The following is a 12,515-nucleotide window of genomic DNA, read 5'->3' as shown; positions in this document are numbered from 1 at the left end:
CACCCCCCTCAGGGATGACACCCAGGGTGTGCCACCCCCACTGCACCCCCTTCCTTCACCACTGCTGGCAAGGCAACCCGAGAGGCATTGGGAGAAGCGGCGCAGCCTGGCCCAGCCTAGCGGAAGGCCGACCTGAAAGGAAGAAGAGGAGGAAGGTGCGGAGAGGATCTTGTTTCCACCATTTCCTTGCTCACCTTATCCAATAGGTAGACTCTCCCCAAGGAAGTTTAGAACATCAATTGGAAATAGCAATTATTTGTGCTTATTAGAATTAATTAATCATGCTGAATATCTACTTCTGTATATCATTGCTTGCTGCATGCTTTTTAAAGGTACATTTGCTGATGGGACATAGAGAGAGAAGAATGTAAAGGAACTGAAGGATCCGAGGTCAGATAAGACTGGTTGGAGAAATGTAACAATATGATGCACCAGTAGAAGCTCTGCAGAGATAACATGGCAGGTGCTCTATCCTGCAAAGAACGAACTGAACCTGGTAAATGTTTGTTTGCTTGTTTGTTTTACCAGTATACATTTGTATTTATTTCTGTATGCAATGTAGTATTAGGCACGTAGCTTGGGACACTTTCTAAAATAAGTCACTGGCCATTGTTTAGAGTATCCTTTTGGCTTTTAAATACTGGTCAGGAAAACAAATGATGTAAAAATAGATGAGTAACTTTTGATTAAAAGAAATAAAAATGGATTTGCATCTAAAAGTGGAAGAGGTGAAGTACTTTAACATTTCCACCAGACAGTGTGGCAATATACATTATATTGCTTGTTTGAGAAGGCAGTTGGAATTATATGACATTGAAAATTATAAATTACAATTAGTTTCCATAGTCACTACACACACACACACACACACACACACAATCACACAGATCAAAACAGTGAAAGTGTAACAATTAACATGCTCAATTTTGATATTTAAAAGATATATCTTTAAAAGACATGAACTGTAATTACATGAACAGCATGGACATTTCATTATATTTTGTTTATTTGTCAAAAGGATTACATTGTTTTAAATACAAAGATTGTTCCAAAATTGTTTAACTTTACAATGCCCTGAATTAAAGTACATCTTGGTGAATCTTGGGTTAAAAAAGGTGAATCACTTAAAACACACAACAATCCATGTGCACTTCAAAAATATTCTAGTGTTTCCAGCAAACAAGACTTAACAGAACGTATGGCTTTACAGTAACATCAATTTGTCAACTAAATTGTAGCAATAAATACATTTAATCTCTACACATAGACTTACATTTTGATTTGGTTTAAACAGTACAGAAAACAAATACCAATTGAAAATCTGCTGTAAAATGTTGGACACTCAAAAAATTTTAAAAATCATTTTTCAAAATCTAAAACCAAAACATTTAAAGGGCATTACAGAACAATTCTTCGCCAACTGAAAAACAAAACAAAGGTAGGGGTTGGTAGCGGGGGGGGGGGATTACCTGGGAAGGGGGGGCAGGAAGGAAAGGACATAACCAGAGGGGAAGGAGGGGACGGGTTCGATCTTCACTTGTTCTTTGTTCTTTCTTGTGTGGTTGTGGTCTTTTTTTCCTCTCTTCCGTTGGAAAGAATCTGAAAGGCAAGCATGGACATAGCTCAGAAAGAACATACAGCACTGTACGTTTTAAACCTAAGCTAAGAAATGGCTGTAGCGTGGATCTGTTTCCACCTACAAAATTTAATTAGGGGAAGGCTAATTTGTTTTCTTAAAGTCAGGAAACAGAAAGAGAAAATGTAACATTATTCAGCTGGTAGAGGTGCATATTAAGGTATCTAGAATAGCTACCAGCGCAGTGCAGGATATGCCCTTGCCTAGGCAGGGAGGGGAGCAGCTTTTGCATCATCAAAAAAGAGTGCACAGGTTTTTGTTACTCTTGCCTCCTCTTCGGCTTTGAGAGCCTTTCCCATACAGAGGGATCCTATTTCTTTTTTGGTTTTGCCAGTGGTGGGGCTGTTGGAAACAAAATGGTGGGGGGAGAAGAAACATTATTTTGTCATGCTTCAACACCAGATTGAGGCCCCTTCTGCTGGAGGCTTTTCAATGTACAACTTCCTCATACAAGATGGTACCTTACCTGGAGTGCCCTTGGCCAATTGTTCTTCCTTTCTGGGTTGTTCCTGTACAAAAGGAGCACCAGTTTACAATCAGGCCAGTTGAGGGAATCTAGGCCTATGAAGGTACTATTGCTAAGCTGTGGTAACCTCCATGTTCAGAATCACAATAAAAATTTGTGTTGTTAAAGTTTTTTTGTTGTACGTGTCTTTTTAGTTTGGTGTTTGTACTGATTGGATCTATGAATCTTTGTGATATGCTTCACCCCAAAGAACACATGGGGAGGTTTAAAACTATATCAGGTCACGTGCACCACCCCACCCCCAACATCCTGTGGTGTTTGCTCTCCTATCCCAACATTTCCTCCCCTTCCAACTTTTAATCTTGCCTAGAAAGGTTTCTAGGAATCATCTAGCAATGTTCAGCTGGACATAATTAGAAACCTCGTCTTATACATGTATGTGACTCACCTTCATGGCCATCTCCCAGAGGAGGTCTATCTTTTTCCCCTGGACTTCCAAAATTTCTTCAGATGTCACAATTTCCAGGTATTTGTATTTTCTTTCCTGAAAGTAAAAAAGAAAAATGAATCTGCTTATGCTAAAACCTCAGATTTCATCTGCCTAAGGACACCTCACAGCACAGTTTTTGTTTTTTTTCAATCTTTGGTAGAAATCTGAAAGGCAAGCATGGACATGGCTCAGAATCACAATATAGCACACTATATTGTTATGGGTTGCTGCTGCAAAGCAGCTCTGCTTTGAGATACGTTTGGGAGACTACAAGAAAAGTATTAAATCCTATCTGATTAAAACACAAAACTTTGAATCACCGTGCTCAATCAGAAAACCAAGATCTTTTATCCCTGTTATGGTATTGTATCCTAATCTTGGCTTTCTTCTGATAACTTTCCTCTTGGCTCATTTGTCTCCAAGGACTACATTCTCCGCTTTTAAAATTTATGGTAGCAGAAGAACAATCCAACATTCAAGGCTGAGTGATGCCAGGAGCGGGGGGAACTTCTGAGCATCAACTTTGTAGTTACAGTGGTACCTCGGGTTAAGAACTTAATTCGTTCCGGAGGTCCGTTCTTAAACTGAAACTGTTCTTAACCTAAGGTACCACTTTAGCTAATGGGGCCTCCCGCCGCAGCACTGCACGATTTCTGTTCTCATCCTGAAGTAAAATTCTTAACCCGAGGTAGTACTTTTGGGTTAGCAGTCTGTAACCCAGAGTTACCGAGAGCCAGTTTGGTGTAGTGGTTAGGAGCGGCAGACTCGTAATCTGGGGAACCGGGTTCGTGTCTGCACTCCTCCACATGCAGCTGCTGGGTGACCTTGGGCTAGTCACACTTCTCTGAAGTCTCTCAGCCCCACTCACCTCACAGAGTGTTTGTTGTGGGGGAGGAAGGGAAAGGAGAATGTTAGCCGCTTTGAGACTCCTTTGGGTAGTGAAAAGCGGGATATCAAATCCAAACTCTTCTTCTTCTTCTTCTTCTTCTTTGTAACCCAAGGTACCACTGTATTTTGCAGGTAGTTGTGTAAGCCATATCCAGGGGCTATAAAATGAGAAACCCATGAATGCAACATTCATTTCCTTCTGTAGATTTTACTGTGTTTCTGCAGACTTGACAGTTTATTCTTACCTCTTCTTTGGTTGTGCTAGTCGATCCCAAATTGAGGGGTCCAATTTACTTTTTGCCTTTTCTGGCAGAGGGGCTGTTGGAAACAAAATGGTCAGATTAAACAGCCTGTTGACGGTGAAAGAGGAAAATGAATTAGATGTCCTACTTTAATGTGACCAGAGAGCTGCAGGCAGCAAACACTTTGTATTCTTTAATATGAACCATTGAGGTTGAATCCTGACAAGACAGAAGTACTGTTTTGGGGGGGCAGGAGGCGGGCAGGGGTGGAAGACTCCCTGGTCCTGAATGGGGTAACTGTGCCCCTGAAGGACCAGGTGTGCAGCCTGGGGGTCATTCTGGACTCACAGCTGTCCATGGAGGCGCAGGTCAATTCTGTATCCAGGCTGAGACCCTACCTGCCCGCAGACTGTCTCACCAGAGTGGTGCATGCTCTAGTCATCTCTCACTTGGATTACTGCAATGCGCTCTATGTTGGGCTACCTTTGAAGGTGACCCGGAAACTACAACTAATCCAGAATGCGGCAGCTAGACTGGTGACTGGGAGCAGCCACCGAGACCACATAACACTGGTCTTGAAAGACCTACATTGGCTCCCAATACGTTTTCGAGCACAATTCAAAGTTTTGGTGCTGACCTTTAAAGCCCTAAATGGCCTCGGCCCCGTATGCCTGAAGGAGCGTCTCCACCCCCATCATTCTGAGGTCCAGTGGTGAGGGCCTTCTGGCGGTTCCCTCACTACGAGAAGCCAAGTTACAGGGAACCAGGCAGAGGGCCTTCTCGGTAGTGGCGCCCGCCCTGTGGAACGCCCTCCCACCAGATGTCAAAGAGAAAAACAACTACCAGACTTTTAAAAGACATCTGAAGGCAGCCCTGTTTAGGGAGGTTTTTAATGTTTAATAGATTATTGCATTTTAATGTTCTGTTGGAAGCCTCCCAGAGTGGCTGGGGAAACCCAGCCAGATGGGCGGGGTATAAATATATTATTATTATTACAGGTGGGTAGCCGTGTTGGTCTGCCATAGTCAAAACAAAATCGAAAATTCTTTCTAGTAGCACCTTAGAGACCAACTGAGTTTGTTCCTGGTATGAGCTTTCGTGTGCATGCACACTTCTTCAGATTATTATTATTATTATTATTATTATTATTTACAGTGGAACCCCGGCTGTCAAATTTACAGATAATGCATTCCGGAAGCCTGTTCAGCTTCCAAAATGTTCAAAAACTGGGACTCAATGGGGCGGTCAGCAAGCCCCATTCAGAAAGAGAAACATGCCTTGAGGCACGTTTGAAAATAGAAGCATTCATTTCTAGTTTGTCGGAGTTTGGGGGGTGCAACATTCAGCTTGCGAGGTTCCACTGTAGATCACAATGTAGATCTTCTTGATACAAGATGGTACCTTATCTGGTGCTTCTTTCGGAGCCTGTTTTGTCTCCTTTCTCATTTCCTATAGAAAAAGAGCAAAACGGTTATTTGATAGTTCATTATGTTATTAATATTTTTATGGGAGCTGCCAAGAGGTGCATTGGGGCAACCTAGATGGAATGGAGGCATATGAAAAATATAATATTATATTATAATTATAATTATAATAATTATAATTATAATAGAAGAAATCTGGCCTGTGCATGTCAAACCTTTCAAGCCCTCACCTGGCTCTCTTTCCTGTCACAACATGTTCCGGGTTCAAATTCATCAAAAATGGTGGTGGTGGGAGGGGAATAGCAGGCTCAGAAGGGGGAAAGGAAGAGGGTTGCCTCCTGTCCTTTATTAACACACAGATTGGTTCCCCTGTCCCTCCATTTGCGTTGCCTTTTGTCACCTCTGGACGTCACAATAACACCTCAAGGTTTTTGCCTTCCCCTGACATGCCTGCCTAATATTTTAACATTATTATTTAACATTTCCATTTCAAATTTCTATTTAGTATACCCAAATCCATTTTTCTTTAAATCTTCTTTGAATATTTCATTGATTTGGCGGCACTGCAACCAATCATTTACATATCCTTTAACCTCTTCATAAAGTTTTATTCTCCAATTGTTACCTTTCTCCCGCACTCACTTTTCATAGGTGGCCCAATTTTTACTCATATTTATTTTTTCCACACTCATTTCCTCCAAAGGTGACAGCCACCATAGTGTTTTTTGTTCTAACAGTTTTTTATACCCTGACTTCCCTGACTTCCCTGCCTCCTGAGGCCTAGCAGTGAGGCTCCTGGGAAGCTGAGCCCGCCCTCCGCAGCTGGCTGATTGACGCTCCAGGCTGGCCAATAGAGCTCTTCTAGGGTGGGCGGAGCTCTCCATGGGCCTGCTATGCACACTCCTCAATCAATCAATCATTTTATTTGTAAGGCATCTTTCCAAGGCTAAAGCCATGCTAAAGGTGGTTTAAATCGTTATGGGCTTTGTTACTGTAAGGGCAAATCGTTGCTCGCCATCTTAGTTAAGGGCAATGTGGCAGGGCCGGCCATTTTAGCTGTCCCACGTGACTCATTTGAAGTAAAGATCGCCATGTTGTTTGAGGGCGGCAATGGTCCTTTCTGACTTAACCCCTTGCTGCCTGTTCCTTTTCTTTGTATTGTGGATTACTGTACTGTTCTTGCTGTTATCTCCACTAACTGTAGCGTGGAGTTGCATTCTTCTTATTCTTATTTAACACAACGGTCTTTTTCTTGGGCGGGGGGGGGGGGCTGCTTTTCTTTTGTTTCTCTGGTTCTGGACCTGCCTAATTTATTCTCTGGGACAGGTGGTGCTGGCTGCCAACCAATGTAGGCAATATTGAGCTTGGCTGACCACACGGCTCTGCGCACAGAGGGTGACCACATTACACCGGGCGCAGGTGGTACTGACTGCCGGCCAGTGTGGGCAATACAGAGGTTGGTTAACCACGCTGCACTGTGCACAGTTGGTGATGGCTGCCGGCCAATGTTAGCCATTACTGAGCTTGGTTGACCAAACTGCTCTGCACACAGATGGTTCTGACTGCCGGCCAGTGTGGGCAATACTAAACTTGGTGGACCACGCTGCTCTGCACACGGGGTGATCTCTGCCAGCCTGTGTGGACAATACAAAGCTAGGTAGACCGCAATGCTCTGCATAGTGGAATTACTGGTTAATGGCCAGTGCAGACATTACTGAGCTTGGCTGGAAAACACTGCTCTGTGCACATGTGGTGCTGGCTGCTGGCCAATGTGGGCAATACTGACCTTGGTTGTCCACTCTGGTCTGTGCACAGGGGGTATTCTCTGTTCGCCAGTGTGGGCAATACTGAGCTTGGTTGGCCACGTTACATGGGGCGCTGGTGGTGCTGGCTTTGGGCCAGTGTAGACATTACTGAGCTTGCTTGACCATGCTGCTCTGCACACAGGTGGTACTGGCTGCTGGCCAGTGTAGAGATTATGGAGCTTGGCTGACCAGATTGCTCTGCACACGGGTGGATCTGACTTCCAACCAGTGTTGGCAAAACTGAGCTTGGTTGACCATGCTGCTCAGCACACAGGTGGTACTGGCTGACGGCCAGTGTGAGAAACACTGAGGTTGATTGACCACGCTGCTCTGCGCACAGCATGTGCTGGGTGCTGCCCAGTGTAATGCAGGTATGGGAGAGCCCGATGGGGATGATCACAGGCGTGGGAAGGCCATCGAGATCCGCCACAGTGAGGTCTGGCCCCTCAAGGTGAAAGGGTGGGCTTAGCCCCATCCCAATTTTGTGGGGGGTGGGGTGGTCTGAGGTCCCCTCAGCCATAGGGAATTGGTGCCTATGGGTGGTGTGGTCAGATGAGGACTGCCTTCTTAAACCTTCCCTAATCTAGGTAAGTGCTTTACAAAATTCTATGTTTCAAAAAAATCTCCCAATTGCAGCAAGTGACGCTGGAGCCCATTAGAAGGCATGTTCCTTTCTGTTCTTCTGAGTCCCACTAGTCCCCGTCAGCATAGGCAGAAATAACCAGCTGCACCAGTCTGAGATGGGGGACACTTGGTTTACCAGCAGTATATGTTAACAGGATCTAGGAGTCTTAGTAGACCACAATATGAGTCAACATTGTGATGCTGCAGCAAAAGAAGCTAATGCTATTCTAGGCTGCATGAACAGTAGTCTCTAGATCAAGTAGCACTCTACTCTGCCTTGGTCAGACCACACCTGGAATACTGTGTCCAGTTCTGGGCGCCACAATTCAAGAAGGACATTGACAAGCTGGAACGTGTGCAGAGGAGGGCAACCGAGATGATCAAGGGTCTGGAAAGCAAGCCTTATGAGGAGTGCTTGAAGGAGCTGGGTATGTTTAGCCTGGAAACGAGGAGACGGAGAGGAAATAGGACAGTCACCTTCAAATATTTGAAGGGCTGCCACATGGAAGATGGCACAAGCTTGTTTTCTCCCGCTCTGGAGGGTAGGACACAAAACAATGACTTCAAGTTACATGAAAGGAGATACTGATGAAACATCAGGAATAACTTTTCTGACAGCAAGAGCCCTTCAACCGTGCAACAGATTCTCTTGGGAGGTATTGCAATCTCCTTCCTTGGAAGGTTGCAGTCGGAGGTCAATGGCCATCTGTCAGGGAGGCTTTAGTTGAGATTCCTGCATTGCAGGGGGTTGGACTAGATGACCCTTGGGGTCCTTTCCAGCTCTACAATTTTATGAAAGGTCCTTAAAACATACTGTAATTTAGTCCCATATGATTAAGCGATTATAAATAAATGAGTCCCCACACCCTGAGAATAATGCACTCAGATAAACTGGTATGTGCAGATCTTTTTGGGTCAGATACTTTGGTCATAATAACAGGCTACATCCAACTAAATCCTACTTAGGGCAGACCCTTTGAAATTAATGTTTGGATTTTAAATTCATTTCAGTGAGTCTACTCCGAGTAGGACTAGCATCTGAGGCAACCATGTGTGAGGGGGGGGTGGTAGGGAGGGAGATATGTAAATTTACAAAGGAAGAGAAGGGTAAACGAGGGCTGAGAGCAAATTTAAAAAGGATGGGACAGCTGCATATTCCTGCATTGCAGAGGGTTGGACTAGATCAGGGATGTCCAACAGGTCTACCGCGACTGACAGGTGGATCCCTGGATGATTGTGGTTGACCACGGTTTCTCTCTCTCTCTCCCTCCCCTTCATTGGTGATATTGAAAAGTAATGTAGCGAAGGTCCCCGCCACCCCCTCCATCGTTGTGTGCCTCCATTGTGTCAAATTGGTGGTCTTTAATCATATTTTGCCTATGAGTTAGGAAACAGAAGTAGTTGTTACCGCTGTGCTGTTGTTTTTTAATGAGCAATTCCCCCCCCACACACTTAAAAAGAGCTCAACAACATTGGCTTGGCCCCTCCTTAAAAAAATTCAACAACTTTGGCTTCTCACACACCCCCTTCATGGGTAGATCACATCCAGAATTTTTATACTGGGAGTAGATCGCAGTCTCTTGTGAGTTGGACATGCCTGGACTAGATGATCCTCAACAGGGTCCCTTCCCACTCTGCAATACTATAATTCCAGGGAAAAGGAGCCGAAAGGGCAAAATTGCTTCCCAAATGTGTCTTTCCACGTGAGAAAGGATTTAAAGTTAAGTGGGAAGATGTGAAAGATAGGAGGGGTAGATAGAGAGAGAGGAGGAGGAAAGAGTCGCCTTGTTGATTTGTTCGCAACTTCAAAAACACAGCCCATCACTCAGGAAGATTGTTCCAAAATTGTTTAACTTTATAATGCCCTGAATTAAAGTACATCTTGGTGAATCTTGGGTTAAAATCACTTAAAATACACAACAAGCCATGTGCACTTCAAAAATATTCTAGCGTTTCCAGCAAACAAGACTTAACAGAACGTATGGCTTTACAGTAACATCAATTTGTCAACTAAATTGTAGCAATAAATACATTTAATCTCTACACATAATTTTGATCTGGTTTAAACAGTACAGAAAACAAATGCCAATTGAATATTTGCTGTAAAATGTTGAACACTCAAAAAAAAAGTTTAAATCATTTTTCAAAATCTAAAACCAAAACATTTAAAGGGCATTGCAGAACAATTCTTCGTCAAACTGGAAAACAAAAAACAGGTAGGCAGCGGGGGGGGGGGATTACCGGGGAAGGGGAGGCAGGAAAGAAAGGACATAACCAGAGGGGAAGGAGGGGACGGGTTCAATATGGGCGTGTTCTGTATTCTTTTCGGTTTGCGGTGGTCTTTTTTCTATTTCTATCTTCGGTTGAAATCTGAAGGCAAGCATGGACATGGCTCTGAATGAACATATAGCACTCTAGGTTTTAAACCTAAGCTAAGAAATGGCTGTAGCGTGGATCTGTTTCCACCCACAAAATTTATTTAGGGGAAGGCTAATTTGTTTTCTTAAAGTCAGGAAACAGAGAGAGAAAATGTAACATTATTCAGCTGGTAGCAGTGCATATTAAGGTATCTAGAAGAGCTACCAGCGCAGTGCAGGATATGCCCTTGCCTAGGCAGGGAGGGGAGCAGCTTTTGCATCACCAAAAAAGAGTGCACAGGTTTTTGTTACTCTTACCTCCTTTTTGGCTTGGACAATCTTTCCCACACAGAGGGATCCTCTTTTTTCTTTTCCTTCTCTGGTGGGGGAGCTGTTGGAAACAAAATGGTGGGGGGAGAAGAAGCATTATTTTGTCTTGCTTCAACACCAGATTGTGGCCCCTTCAGCTGGAGGCTTTTCAGTGTACAACTTTGTCATAAAAGATGGTACCGTACCTGGAGAGTCTTTCGGAGGTTCCTTCTTCCTCTGTTCCTGTAGAAAAAGAGCACCAGTTCACAATCAGGCCAGTTGAGGGAATATACTGTGGTTCTCCTAAAATAAGACATAGTCATAAAATAAGTCATAGCAGGATTTCTATGCATTTGCGAAATATAAGCCGTTCCCCGAAAATAAGCCATACTCCGAAAATAAGCCATAGTGACACAGCACCTCCCATTAAAACAGCCTGGAGAGGCGTGGCTATGCAGCGTACCGATGTGACGCAGTTAAAATAAGACATCCCCTGAAAATAAGCCATACTGTGTTTTGTTGAGGGGAAAAAATATAAGACGGTGTCTTATTTTAGGAGAAACACGGTAGGCCTATGAAGGTACTATTGCTAAGCTGTTATATGTGTTTACATGTATGTGACTCACCTTCATTGCCATTTCAAATAATAAATCTATCTTCTTCCCCTCGACTTCCAAAATTTCCCCAGATGTTACAATCTGGGGGAATTTGAAATTTCTCTCCTGAAAGTAAAAAATAAAAATGAATGTGATTATGCAGAAACCTCAGACTTCATCTGCCTAAAGACACCTCACAGCAAAAGGTGGAGTGACCAGGACAAGCTGCCCCTCCAGGAACCCCCTATTCCACACAACAATTAAATTCAGGATCCCACCCTAAATCGGTGGTGATGGAGCAACCATCTGTGCTGCCTTCTCTCCTTGGCAGAAAGGTGGGGTGAAAATGTAATAAACAAACTAGACATCTGCCACCCACCCTTGGCTTTCAAATGATGCCCTTGCGAGGCCTGGCTCAGTCATGGATTTTAAAAAGTCAACAATTACACTTGATAGTTCTCCTAAATAAATAGCTGAATTTAACGTTCATCTTGTTCTGAGGCATTTCCAGAACACGCATTCTGCTTGGTATTAGCAGTTCCAAACAAAGGTCAAGGAAGCTGCCCAGTCGAAATACTGTTACACACTCTGCACTACCTGTTCCTACGGCCATGGGATTCTCCCTCTCTGCTGCCACTCGGGACAAGCGCTGGCTCACCCTCCACCCTCACCCTCCAATAGGGATCAAATCAGAAGCCGGGATGGCTTTTGTAATTCCGGGACTGTCCCTGGAAAATCAGGACACTTAGAGGGTTATACTATTGCAACTGTCCCAAGAGCATAAACTGGAAGCTCAGTTGGTCAGTTGGTTTGATCCCTGTATGGGATAGCACTGCAGGGGGGTGGACCAGATGACCCTCAGGATCCCTTCCAACTCTATGATTCTAACATTTGAATTTGTTCTTACTTACTCGTCTGAGAGGTTTTTCAACTGGTGGACTGGCTGTAAAGTAAGAAAAGGAAAGAGCACTGTTACCTGTCTGTTTCATTTAGCCTTCAGTGTCAGAATAGATCCTTTCCTTGTTCCCACACCAAGACACCATTTGAGACGTCAGTGAAAGGAAGGGCAAGGTTCAGCAAGGACCAAGAACTAGCCTCTAAGTGAGTCAAGGTGAAATAGTGCCAGGGAGCACCTGTGTTTCAGTGTCTCATGCAGATTCAGAAGACATGGATTGAATTCAGACTGAACAGGGTGATTAACCTACTGTTGTGTCACAAAGTGGCACGGAGATTAGGGAAACAAGGCACCTGGAGAAGGGTGACTGGGTTTCATTGTGGGAAGCTGCCCTGAAGCCACAGGCTAGGCTGCAGTATTGACAGAGGGGTCTTCTGCTCTCCTGCCCTGTGACATGTTGGTCAAATGCCATGAGAACTATAGGAGGAGACAGCCTTTCTAAGGCTGGGTGCCATCTTTTCAGACCAACATCAGTTCTGCAAGAATTAGATACAATTTAGACCTACGTCTCACTGAGGTGGGAAATCTGTGTCTGTAGGAGTTGATATTTTTGAGAATTATTCACAATTAAAGTCAGCATGTCAGGGTTAAGGCTAGGTGCAGCTATTCCAACCCAAGGAAGTTAACAAAATATGAATTTTACATACCTGGCTTGGAAGGGGGTGGGGTCTGGCTAGGCTGCAGTATTGACAGAGGGGCCTTCTGCTCTCCTGCCCTGTGACA

The 12,515-nt window shown here is 44.2% G+C and overlaps 1 long non-coding RNA gene across 1 annotated transcript; it reads right to left on the bottom strand.

The window, feature by feature from the left end:
* Positions 1-9,866: 9,866 nt before the first annotated feature.
* On the bottom strand, positions 9,867-10,520 carry LOC117061414. Its single transcript, XR_004428090.1, has 3 exons — positions 10,448-10,520; positions 10,251-10,323; positions 9,867-9,945 (listed from the first exon to the last, which is right to left on the bottom strand). It is a non-coding gene; the product is annotated as an uncharacterized LOC117061414 (long non-coding RNA).
* Between the last annotated feature and the right edge of the window lie 1,995 nt (positions 10,521-12,515).

The sequence above is a fragment of the Lacerta agilis genome, chromosome 1 (assembly GCF_009819535.1).
Source record: "Lacerta agilis isolate rLacAgi1 chromosome 1, rLacAgi1.pri, whole genome shotgun sequence".
Taxonomy (NCBI): domain Eukaryota; kingdom Metazoa; phylum Chordata; class Lepidosauria; order Squamata; family Lacertidae; genus Lacerta; species Lacerta agilis.
This window is presented reverse-complemented; position numbering and strand designations above follow the sequence as displayed.